Below are 13217 nucleotides of genomic sequence, written 5' to 3' on the forward strand. Positions count from 1 at the left end.
TGTTAGGCAGAATTATATGCAGTACCCTTTGGGAACATCACACACAATTAAGACTACAAGTGACAGTACAATTTCACCTTTGGAACAAGCCTGTACTACACAGTTAAAGTGGTAGCAGTAGTGGAGCAGACAGACTTATCTCAAGAGTAAGTGAGCAATATCAAATAGTTACACAAAGGACAGCAATTACTATGATTCAGGTAAACACTAACTCAAGGTTTTCAAGTAAAAGAATATACATTTATTTCACTATTCAGTTGTATAACTTTACTCCATTATAAGCAGTTTAAAAATCACACTCTTAATACACCACACCACTTCCCTTAAATCCCAGACAAATTAAGCTCACAAAATGAAGTGGGAGCAAAATGGCAATCCAGCAATTTAAAAGGGAGTGAAAAACAAAGTTAATAGAAATTGAACCACACCAACAGGTAAGTACTCAGGGCGAAAGAACAAGAGGAACTACAGTGATAGAATAAGATAGAAAAGGCTTAGGGCCAAAGTCAATAGGACAAAAGTCCTTTGCTCAAGATCACACGGTTCAGGGAAGTTTGCGGTAAAGTTCGTGCCACAGATTTCGGACGAGGTTGGGTGGTGGAAAAGGTAGTTCAAAAAGAAGAGAACGACAAGCCCTCAGATTGGAGAAAGATTTCAGACACTTTCCCTGTGGCTGAACGAAACGAGCAACCGGGTTTGCACAGTATCTTAAAACGGAGAATAAGCTGTACCTGAGGAGGATGTTCCTGGTAGCTCCTGCAGGCTCATGGTTCCTGAAGCGACTGTCGGACTGACACGAAGTAGGAAGACTAGAGGGTCCTGCACTACCCAGGGAAGAAACCAGCAGCAGAGCAAAGCAACAAATAAAAGGTGTGCTCCTTAAAACCCAAGCAGGGTCCGACCTTCCTGGCTATCCAGCCCACTGTAGCCCTGTACAGTGAATTCGTCCAGAGGAGGGGTCCTGGCTTGCAGTTTGGGTGAACTGGTTGGTCCCACCAGTTCAAGGGAAGAAGTTTCCTGGAGGATCTTCTCTGTCGGCGGATTCTGACGATTCGGACCTGCAGCAGGGCTTCACCGGGCGATTCAGTCATTGAAGGGGTCCTCCTGTGTCAGCTCCCCATTGGTTCTTGCGTTCCAGTGGCGACTCTGCCTTCCCAATCCCAGAGACCTGCTTTTTATGCAGTTTTCCCCCATTGATACAGCCTGGCTGTCAATCACACAGCAGGGTGGCTGTCCTGGCAAGGGCAGTCCCCTTAGGCAATCAGACAGGAGTGCGACTTGGGTTACCAAGGGAACCCATGGCAGGGGTCCGAAGGCCCCTCTCTCACATCCTGCTTACCCAGACTTTCAGGCGAAAAAAGGAATCATCCCCGGTTTGGCGCGCAGAGAAGAACACGAGTAAGACTTTAACAAAAAGAAATGGCGACTAAACCCAGCCGGAGCCAAAATAAAATGTATTTGGTCAAGTGGGATTATGTTTGAGGCTAATATGATAGCCTAAACCAAAACCATGGTTATATAAGATAACCGCGGTAGAAAAGTTAGGGTAGGTACCACTGCCACCAGCCAAGTCTTGATGTAAAGGGAGCAAAACAGTGCTCCAAAAGACACAGACAAAACGGGGTGGGAATGAACCCTTTCCAATAATCCATGTAAGATGGGGTGTACTAGGTCTGTAGTTTAAAGGGACTACATAACGTTAATGGCAACTTTACATGTTTTTGGGAGACAGTAGTCAGTCCCAGAAAAATGGAGTCAGAGGGAAGTCTAAAAGACAACCCTGTGTTACTGCACTGAAGGTACTGTGTAACACACACAAACATGGTGCTCATGGAGTAGGTGAGGCTCCAGAGCCCAAGATCACACAAATGGTAAAAACACACACAGCAAAACACAGGTAAGAGAGGGAAAAGGGCTCACACTCTTACCAGGTGAAAAAAATAAATCCTAGAAATCCAGCAAAGCTGCAGAGGGACTCATTAGTTAAGGGAAATTAGCCATTCATGACAATTCTCCCTAACAGTCGCCACCCCCAGACTAAGGGACAGGAGGATTTAATCGACTCTTGGATGAATCTCTACCTCTAGTCAGTTAAAACATCCTAGAGAGGCCATCAGCATTTTGATGGTGACATCCTGCTCTGTGCTCAATGGTGAAATCAAACCCTTGCAGGCATATTGACCATCTTAGAAGTTTTGGGTTCTCCCCTTTCATTTGCATTAACCATCTCAAGGGTTGGTGGTCTGTCTGAATCACAAAGGTAGATCCATACAAGTATGGTCTAAACCTCTTCAGAGACCACACAATGGCAAAACATTCACGCTCTATGGTTGCCCACCTTGTTTCTGGTTCCTTCAGTTTCCTACTGATGAAGCAAATGGGGTGCTCCCTACCTTTCTCATCCAGTTGACTAAGGACTGCACCTATACATATATTGGAGGCATCTGTCTGCACAATGAAGGGTTGGTGATAATCAGGAGTTCTTAGGACTGGAGCTTGACAAAGGGATTTCTTCAAGTTTTCAAAGGCTTGATTGCACTCCTCATTACATCTAACCTTTTTAGGGAATTTTGCAGAGGAGATCACATTCAGGGGAGAAGCTATGGACCCCTAGTTCTCTATGAAATTCCTGTAGTACCCAGTGAGACCTAGGAAAGCTCTCACTTGGGTTTGAGTAGTGGGGGCGGCCCAGTTTTGTACAGCTTGTACTTTGCTGGGCAATGGACTTATCTCACCTCCTCCTACCTCATGACCAAGGTAGACCACTTTACTCTGACCAATTTGACATTTGCTTGCCTTTATAGTCAGATGGGCCTGCTCAAGAGCCTCCAAAACATATCCCAGGTGATCAATATTTTCTTTCCATGTAGGGCTGAACACTGCAATGTCATCCAAGTTTGCCATGCAGAAGTCCTCCATCCCATTCAGAACTTGATTAACCATCCTTTGAAATGTAGCAGGTGCATTCTTTAGTCCAAAAGGCATAACCTTAAATTAGTAGAGGCCTGCTGGTGTATAAAATGCAGTTTTCTCCTTGGCATGGTCTCTCAGTGCTATTTGCCAATAGCCTGAGGTTAGATCAAATGTACTGAGGTACTTGGCTGAACCAAGTCTATTCACCAGTTCAGCTGTCCTTGGCAAAAGATGGGCATCTGTCTTAGTGACTGCATTTAGAGCTCTATGTTCCACACAGAATCTCAACTCCTTGGATCCTGTATTTGGTACTAGAACAACTGGACTAGACCATGGACTTGTAAATGGCTCTATAACCCAGAGATCAAGCATCTTGTTGACCTCTCCTTTGATGTGGGATCTCACATGTTCTGACATTCTGTAACCTCTGCTTTCCACAGGTAAACAGTCACCTGTGATAATATCATGCTGGCCCCAAGGGGTCAAGCCTGATGTTAGTGAAAACAGGGAGGCACACTGATTCAACAGAACTTTGCACTCCTCCTGTTGTTCAGAAGTCAGTTGAGAAGATAGATTAGCTCTTTCTCTTTGTTCATCTAAAGGTTGGCCTCTGAGGAGTCAGGTAGAGGTTCACTCTCTTCCTCCTCTTGAGCTGAAACTAGAAGCAAAGCTCCCACTTCTGGTCTCGATACATAAGCCTTAAAACGGTTGGTGTGAAAGACTCTGGGAGCCTCCTTAGGTTTGCCTAAGTCCACCAAATAGTTCCCCTCTCCAAGTTTACCCACAACCGTGAAGGGTCCTATCCATTTGTCCTGCAAGGCCCTCTGCTTTGTTGGAACAATAACTAATACAAGCTGGTCTTGAGTAAATTCAACCATGCTGGCCTTCTGGTCATGCCAATGTTTGAACAGAGCCTGACCTGCTTTCAAGTTATCACTTGCTTCTGCCATCATGTGTGACATTCTCCTCCGGAGACCTATCACATAGTCAGTCACTCTGACTGGCTTGGGGGAAGGAGCACTCTCCAACCGCTCCTTGATCAGGGCCAATGGACCTTTGACTGGATGGCCATAGAGACGTTCAAAGGGACTCTAACCAACTCCCTCCTGAGGGACTTCTCTATATGCAAAGAGAAGGCATGGCAGTAGAAGGTCCCACTTTTTCTTAAGGGGTTCTTCCAAAGCACCTATCATGCTCTTCATAGTACGATTAAACCTCTCTACCAGTCCATTTGCCTTTGGATGGTAGGCTGTAGAGAACTTGTAAGTGACACCACAGTTTTTCCACGTGGCTTGCATGTAGTGGGAGATAAAGTTGGATCCCCTGTCGGATATCACTTCCTTAGGAAACCCTACTCTTGTAAAAATACCAAGTAGAGCCTTAGCCACAGCCGGAGCCGTAACAGTTGTCATAGTATGACTTTTGGGTATCTTGTAGCATGGTCTACTACAACCAGGATAACCCCCTTCCCTGAAGATGTGGGAGGGTCAAGGGGACTGACAATGTCAATGCCCACCCTCTCAAAAGGAACTCCCACCACTGGGAGAGGCACCAGGGGTGCCACATTCTTGGCACCACTCTGCCAGAGGTTTGGCAAGTGTAACAGCTCCTACAGAATTTGTCAACTTCTGCACCCATCTTAAGCCAGTAGAAATATAGAGAGAGAGCCTTTCCTTGGTCTTCTTGAAACTCAAGTGAAACGCCAAAGGTATCCCATGGGCCAACTGCAGGAACTGGAGTCTGTTGGCAAGGGACACTACACTTATTTTGCAGTCCCCTGGGATAGACTCAGTCGATCCACTGTAGAAGAGGCCATCTTCCCAGCTTAACCTGTGCTTTCCCACTTCTTGCCCATCAAGTTGGTTAGCAGCCTGTTGTCGAAGACCTTCAAGAGTAGGACACTCTGTCCTTTCCTAAAGTTTGCCCTGTTGGATCCACCTTCTGCCAGTAAAGATTGCAGCACAGGATGTTCAACAGGGTCAAGATCTTCAACTAAAACAGTGGGCCTCATTATGAGTCCGGCGGTAACCAGGCGGTTTTACCGCCTCGGTACCGCCAGACTCGTATTACCATTCCGCCTCCGTGACTCCTGGAAATACCAGGGCATTACGACCCTGGTGTCCCGGGAATTCCAGAGGCGGAAATCGGTAAATCCCTATTTCCATTGAGTCCCGTGGGAATGGGGAAGTGGAAACACCGGCACCATCTCATGATGGTGCCGGTGTTTCCACGTCCGCCTGCAGGCGGGCGGTGTTAAACCCACCAGGTCAGACCTGGCGGGAACACCACCTCCCGCCTGCAGGACTCGGGATCGGGCGGTCTGGAATTAACAGTGGTGGCGGGTTTACCGCCACTGTTAATTCCGGACCGCCCAACCTGTAATGAGGCCCAGTGTCTTCTTCCAGATCTAATTCTTCAGATACTGGTTCATCCACACAAGGTTGCACCTCACACTCTGCCTCAGTAGGTGGAGTAGTCACAGATGTGACTTTGGACAAACTTGGGGATGTCCTTGTTGGTAGCACAGGGGTGCTGTCTGACTTTTTCCTGGAGGTCTTGGGTTTCCCCTTTGCCTCTGTTTTCTTAGGAATGGCAGTGAGCAATTCCTGTGGAGTGGGAGTGATAGTTTCCTCTATCAGCTCCTCTGGAGATCTTCCCATGGTTCTCTCCCTTGCAGACCCAGTGAGCTCCTGTTTCCTTTTACTGGGAGGCCTGGGGGTGCTTGACACAACTCCAAGACTTTTCAGGTCATTACCCAACAGGACTTTCCCAGGCACTTCACTCTGCACACTAATATGTATTCTGAGAGTCATATTATTACACAGGATGAGAGCTGGTAACTGGGGAAACATTTGCACAGGGCCTCTGGCTAACTTAATGAGGTGTTTGGGTGCCTTAGCAACATCCTCCATCTTGAAAAATGATTCATCCACCACAGTTATGCTGGCTCCAGTGTCTCTGATGGCAGGGGTTTCCTGACCATTCATAAGAACACTATCTTTATAATACTCTTTCGTATTATCTGGGATGGAATTATAGACATCTAAGTTCTGTTGTTCCCACAAGCTGAAGTACACTAAAGAAACACTAGCTGAGACTCTCATGGGTTCATCAGCCAGTAGGTGAACGTTTCCACTTGCCATAGGTACTTCTTCCTCTGGGGAGAAGGGTAAGTAGACAGTGTGGACCCCTGACGGTTTACCCTTACATCTGGATCCCCTTTCACATGGTCAGTTGACCCACAAACATAACATTTCCCAAATGTCTTGATGAATAGGGATTTGTTATGACCTCCATCTGGTTTGGGTCCAGATGGTGCACTAGCCTGATTGGGTTTCCTTTGTGGTTTACTCTTATGTTGTTGTGTGTGGCCCTCTTTTGGATTGGAGTTATTAGAATTATCTTTGTTGTCTTTCTTTGGGTTTTTCCCCTCATCCTTTTTCTGAGTAGCACCTGAATCCTTGTGAGTGTCCTGTTGGCAACCCACACGTCAGCAGACTTATCTAGCTTCTTTAGATCTATCTCCTTAGGAGAGCAGACATCAGAAATAGACTGCAACATAACAACATTTATCATTCCTTCATAAGTGTTCACTCTGTAACCCTTAATCCAACCAAGTTTTTCAAAATTTCACATACCCAGGTAGCCCAAGGGTTACCGTCATGCTTTTTGAGTGTCCTAAACCTATTAAGGTACTGGGAAGGGGTATTCCCAAATCTAGCAATTAAAACTAGCTTCACACACTCATAATCCATCAAATCCACCTCCCCCAACTCCATTACAACATCAGATGCAACAGGGGGTAGCCTAGAGAAGAGCCAGGGAAGCAATTGATTCCCTGAGAGACCTCGAATCCCATGGTTATATTCAAACATTGCCAACCAATCCAAAATATCAAGCTTAACCTCAAACATACTCAAAATTTCTTTAAGCATACAGGGTCTCTTAGGACTGGAAGACCTAGAAGACTCTCTGAGAGAAGTATTTTCAAGAGACAATCTTTTCATTTCTAGTTCATGCTTCAACTCCTTTCTCTGAGCTTAAGTTTTTGGTGTTTTAGTTCAGTTTGAGCATTTAAACATTTGAATTCCAGTTCAAGCCTCATTTTCTCTAGAGCAATGAATTCAGGACTGAGTGTGGGACCTGTGGGCATCCCAGTGGACAAGAGTTGAGGTTGCTGAGCACGCAAGGGCCAGAGAGGCTTACATTCATAGACACATCAGACCCACTCCCTAGACCTGGATTCTTTAACAACTTTTCAATCAATTCAGTCTTTTTTCCTTTGGCAGAGAGTTTCCTTTCTTTACACATGTTTCTTAAACAATCAGCAGTGTAACTCAGGAGGGTCTTTCGGACTGTGGCTTTCCTTATTAGACATGATTAATATTGATTTTGGGGATGTTAGCCTTGTGGTTAGTTAATCCACGGTAATAGTAGCACTCTTTGATTCTCACTGCTGTACACCAGTGTTAGGCAGAATTATATGCAGTACCCTTTGGGAACACCACACACAATTAAGACTACAGTGACAGTACAATTTCACCTTTGGTACAAGCCTGTACTACACAGTTAAAATGGTAGCAGTAGCAGAGCAGCCAGACTTATCCCAAGAGTAAGTGAGCAGTATCAAATAGTTACACAAAGGACAGCAATTACTATGATTCCGGAAAACACTGACTCAAGATTTTCAAGTAAAAGAATATACATTAATTTCACTCTTCAGTTGTATAACATTACACCATTATAAGCAGTTTAAAAATCACACTCTTAATACACCACACCACTTCCCTTAAATCCCAGACAAGTTAAGCTCACAAAATGAAGTGGGAGCGAAACGGCACTCCAGCAATTTAAAAATGAGGGAAAGACAAAGTTAATAGAAATTGACTCACACCAACAGGTAAGTACTCAGGGCAACAGAACAAGAGGAACTACAGTTATACAATCAGATAGAAAAGGCTTAGGGCCAAAATCAATAGGACAAAAGTCTTTTGCTCAAGATCACACAGTTCAGGGTAGTTTGCAGTAAAGTTTGTGCCACGGATTTCAGACAAGGTTGGGTGGTGGAAAAGTTAGTTCAAATAGAAGAGAAGAACAAGCCCTTGGATTGGAGAAAGATTTCACACACTTTTCCCGCGGCTGAACGAAACGAGCAACCGGGTTTGCACAGTACCTTAACACGGAGAGGAAGCTGTAGCTGAGGCGGACGTTACTGGTAGTTCCTGCAGGCTCACGGTTACTGAAGCGACTGTCGGACTGACACGAAGTAGGAAGACTGGAGGTTCCTGCACTATCCAGGGAAGAAACCAGCAGCAGAGAAAAGCAACGACTAAAAGGTGCGCTCCTTAAAGCCCAAGCAGGGTCCGGCCTTCCTGGCTATCCAGCCCACCGTAGCTCTGTACAGCGAATTCGACCAGAGAAGGGGCACTGGCTTGCAGTTTGAGTGAACTTGTTGGTCCCACCAGCTCAAGGGAAGAAGTTTCCTGGAGGATCTTCTCTGTCGACGGATTCTGATGATTCGGGCCTGCAGCAGGGCTTTACCGGGCAGTCGTTGAAGGGGTCCTCTTCTGTCAGCTCCTCGTTGGTTCTTGTGTTCCAGTAGCGACTCTGCCTTTCCAGTCCCAGAGACCTGCTTTTTATGCAGTATTCCCCAATTCATACAGCCTGGCTGTCAATCACACAGCAGGGTGGCTGTCCTGGCAAGGACAGTCCCCTTAGCCAATCAGACAGGAGTGCTACTTGGGTTACCAAGGGAACCCATGGCAGGGGTCCGAAGACCCCTCCCTCACATCCTGCCTACCCAGACTTTCAGATGCCTTAAGGAGGGCTTCTGTGCAGAAGCCCACGAAAAGACAGCGAACAAAGGAATCATCCCCAGTTTGGCGTGCAGAGAAGAACACGAGAAAGACTTTAACAAAAAGAAATGTCGACTAAACCCAGCCGGAGCAAAAATTAAATGTTTTTGGTCAAGCGGGTTTATGTTTGAGGCTAATATGATAGCCTAAAACAATACCATGGTTATATAAGATAACCGCGGTAGAAAAGATAGAGTAGTTACCACTGCCACCAGCCAAGTATTTATGTAAAGGGAGCGAAACAGTGCTCCAAGAGACAAACAAAAAGGGATGGGAATTAACCCTTTCCAATACTCCATGTAAAATGGGGTGTACTGGGTCTGTAGTTTAAAGAGACGACATATAGTTAATGGCAACTTTACATGTTTCTGGGAGACAGTAGTCAGTCCCAGAAAAATGGAGTCAGAGGGAAGTCTAAAAGACAACCCTGTGTTACTGCACTGAAGGTGCTGTGTAACATACACACAGGGCTGTCACAACGTGTGGTGAGGCCCGGGGCAAAATGTTTGGTGAGGCCCCCTTATAATTTTTTGCATTGGGCCAGCGTTGCCACCGCAAACAGGGGATGAAAGAAATCTCCCATTGAGTTTGTGTGGAGCAACCCAAATATGGTTCATTATTATGACAGCAAATCAACTACAGCAAAGTTATGTTACTGTACTGAAGACAAGTTCCCTCCAGAATAACAATTTTGCCACATGCATAAATTTATAAAGGATGGCATGACGGCGGGTGGTGCATGACGCCAGCTTTAGGGAGGAGCGCCCTGCCTCTTTGTGTGCATTAAAACACACATCATACACAGTGACAGGTTGATGATGTTCAGTGGCAGCTGATACATTTTTTAACTGGAGAAGCTTAAATGTGTGCACCAATTATGTGGGACTGACAGAGCACATTGAGGGAGCCCAAACAAGGGGTGCTTGAGAAGGTTTCCTGCCCCCAAAATTGTTTTGAAGCAAATTAAAATTGTTTATAAGTTAGGGTGAAAAGCCATAGAGTTTGCAATTGGTTTTGTATGGTAGCCCACGGAAAAAAAAACAGTAGATGTAAGTCACAAAACATGCACAGGAGCATTTTCCATTGCATTTAATGCTGCCTTTGCCCACATCATGTGCCATTATGAAAACATGTTTATGCTGGGTGTTCGCATACATGTCCATGCAGGCTAAATCAATATATTTTATTTATTTATTTATTTATTTATTTATTTATTTATTTATTTGGCATTTGTAAAGCACGCCGAACCCAAAGGCATCTGGGCCAGCATTACCATAGAAGGTCTCACACCCAGTAAAAAAAAAATACAACTGAACGTATATACAGACCAGCTGTGCACCATGAGTGTTATTGCTGGCTAGATTGAACCATATTCAATGTAGGCCAGTCTATCCAGCTGATAACATTTATGTTGTCTTTACCTAGGCCTGGCTGAAGATGAGTTGGGGCCCATTTCAACATGACGGTTGGGGGCCCCCATTGCTTAGAGCGGAAAACAGTCTTAGGCCACTGTTTGGTGCATACATTATAATGGAGACAAAGAAAAACAGCCAGGAGTTAATAGCCACTAATTATCACAAGACGGCCAGCCAGCAGGGAGCTGAAACACTAAATGCCCACTGAAAATCTTAAAATCCCCCTTTGTCAAAGTTGGCTGATGTGGGGGAACCAGTGTTAAAAGGCAATGTGGAGATAACAATTCTGTGTACCTCAGGGAAGTGACCGCTGAAAGGGCTCCAGCAAACGCAGCTGTAAGGCGAGCATTTAAAAAGCACTCACTTTAAGACCCAGAACGAAAGGAATATAGAAAGGAATATATTGCAATGTTAGAAACCTACTGACTGGCAACATGGGGGCATATAATGGGGTGCCACGGAACAACTTTCTACATGAAAGAGCTGAAAGGCCTGGCGAGACAGCCAGCTAGCAGGGAGCTGAAACACTAAATGCCCACTGAAAATCTTTAAATCCTACTTTGTCAGCAAGTGGGTGATGAGGAGGAACTGATGTCAAAAGGCAACAAGGTGATAACACTTCTGTACCCCAGGGAAGTGAAGGCCGGAAGGGGTCCATCAATTGAAGCTTGATGGAGCACACCTAGATATGCTGTTTGTTTCATTTCCACCATAGGAATGCCTAAAAGTGAGCCTTCTAGGCTCTGAGTGGTGGTTTTCAGCTGGCATCGAACCATCGGTACATGTGGCGGATCGACATAATTGTACATGTTATGAGAAAAGTGAATCTAATGATCTTACAGTTGAAAAACTGAAAGAGGTGTTAAACGCGAGCAAAATCTAATAGATACCAACCCAATGTATTTGAAAAACAGAAGGCCGCATTAGCATTATCATAGCTCTCAACTTGCACTCTTTTGCAGGGTGTCACACTCCTTACAGTCATCTGCCTCACTAGCCAAGCCCCCTATAGGCCCATTCACTTCATTGGGCTCTCACCCCGTCCATAAAAAAGAAATCTGGTGTTTTCACCCACCTTGGTAAGGTTGAGTGTTATGTAACTATCAGCTGGAGGTTTGGGACAACGAATATGCATCTTTGTGTTGCATTCTGGGACTTAGTTTACACGCTGATGGTGCTGACCACAAACAAGGGTTGCCATTGATTCATCTGGGGCTCAAGTTGAGGGTACACGTGGGTGGACATAGTCCACCCACTATTTTAAGAGGGTGGACTCAGTCCCCCCCATCTAAAAGGAGAAACATTAAATGTCCTCTTTGAATTTATGTCACCAGGTTTGCAGGCCGGACACTTCACAACTGCACTCTATAACCTGATTTAAAATAACTAACAACTAAAGGTGAAATGTCCCATTTCAGTCCTGCAAATTCCAGGGAAAACATTTGTATTGGTTTTGGAGTTTAAAACGTGCACACCTTTTAACATTTTCAAAAACACTATTAGATGAAAATATCCTCTCTTTTTTTTGCTGTGTGTGTTGATTTTGTGAAAGGCAAATAATCCATTCGTCATGTGCAATTTGCGTGGTTATGCAAAGCCAATTAAATGAAATGTGCATAGTTCACCTTCACATGTTAATTTCTGGCAAAGTCACATCCTATTGCGTTTGTTGATAAGTCCCCCCACTTTAATTTTTAGGACTTGACCGCTGGATTCACCAAATTTGGATACCTTACCTGATGCTGCAGCCTATAGACCCCTGCAGGCGCTGCTGAGATCATCCAAGGACCCCTGGACCAGGCCACAACGAAATCCAACACACGTGCTGCGCAAGCGCTGGAGTCCAGGCACTGAAGTAATTTCACTTAACTACTTCATCTCTGACTCCAACGCCTGAGTCGTCTGCAAAATGCGAGGTTTGCAAACCACGTGGAATGATGCTGTGACCGGGTGCCGGCAAACTGTTACATTGTACAGTGCCGCCGGCGCCACCTGCCCAGTGCCCTCTATATCCCCCGTGGGCCATGGCCCTCCCTGCCCAACCCCCCATGCTGTGTGCTCGTGTAACTTTTTTCTTTATCCTTTTTTTTTCAATGCTAATGACACCTCACAGCTCCAGAGATGAAATCTCATCCAGACGGCCGCGAGGCCCCCTCTGAGAGCGAGGCCTGGGGCAGTTTGCCCCCCCCTGAACTCCCCTCGTGACGGCCCTGCATACACTAACATGGTGCTCATGAGTAGGTGAGGCTCCAGAGCCCAAGATCACACAAATGGTAAAAACACACACAGCAAAACACATGTAAGAGTGGGAAAAAGGCTCACACTCTTACCAGGTGAAAAAAAGAAATCCTAGAAATTCAGCAAAGCTGCAGAGGGACTCATTAGGTAAGAGAAATTATCCATTTATGAGAATTATCCCTAACAGTAGCACAAAACACCAATCAGTCATTCCGGATAACCACCAACACCCAAGTCTCCAATCAAGGAGAATTCAAGCGCACAATCCTTTGTAAGGAACTTAAAGTCTGTTACAACGGAGGCGACAATGACACCAGTCACCACCACTAATCACCAACCGCAAGGCAAACAATCTGAATTTTTCAAGAAGAAGGGAGTATTGACTAAACTACCAACCACAGCTATTCGTCAGCAACCCTAAGCTAAACAATCAGATGAAAACTCTGATGATGACGGGAGAATCCTCGTCACCAGGAGGGGAGTATTAACAGAACCAGAACCTCTGTACGACATTTTATTACAGCTCTCAACCTACTAAGATGAAACCGATGACGACTTTGTGGACGATCTGAGTCACAAAGATGGATCCTATCCACCTAACATCAAAAATTTGCTAAAGCAACCCCTGGAATGCTATGCGAATCAATTGGTTGAAGTTCCGATACACATTTCCCGCTTTCTAACTCTTGCTCAGAGATGAGCGAAAATCTCTGCCACAGTAGAGGGATAAATACAATCATCCACATCAATGGAACGAAATGATCCATTCTCAAAGAGACTCGCAAAATGTTGGCTC

The sequence above is a fragment of the Ambystoma mexicanum genome, chromosome 3q (assembly GCF_040938575.1).
Source record: "Ambystoma mexicanum isolate Mex_15411 chromosome 3q, UKY_AmexF1_1, whole genome shotgun sequence".
Taxonomy (NCBI): Eukaryota; Metazoa; Chordata; class Amphibia; order Caudata; family Ambystomatidae; genus Ambystoma; species Ambystoma mexicanum.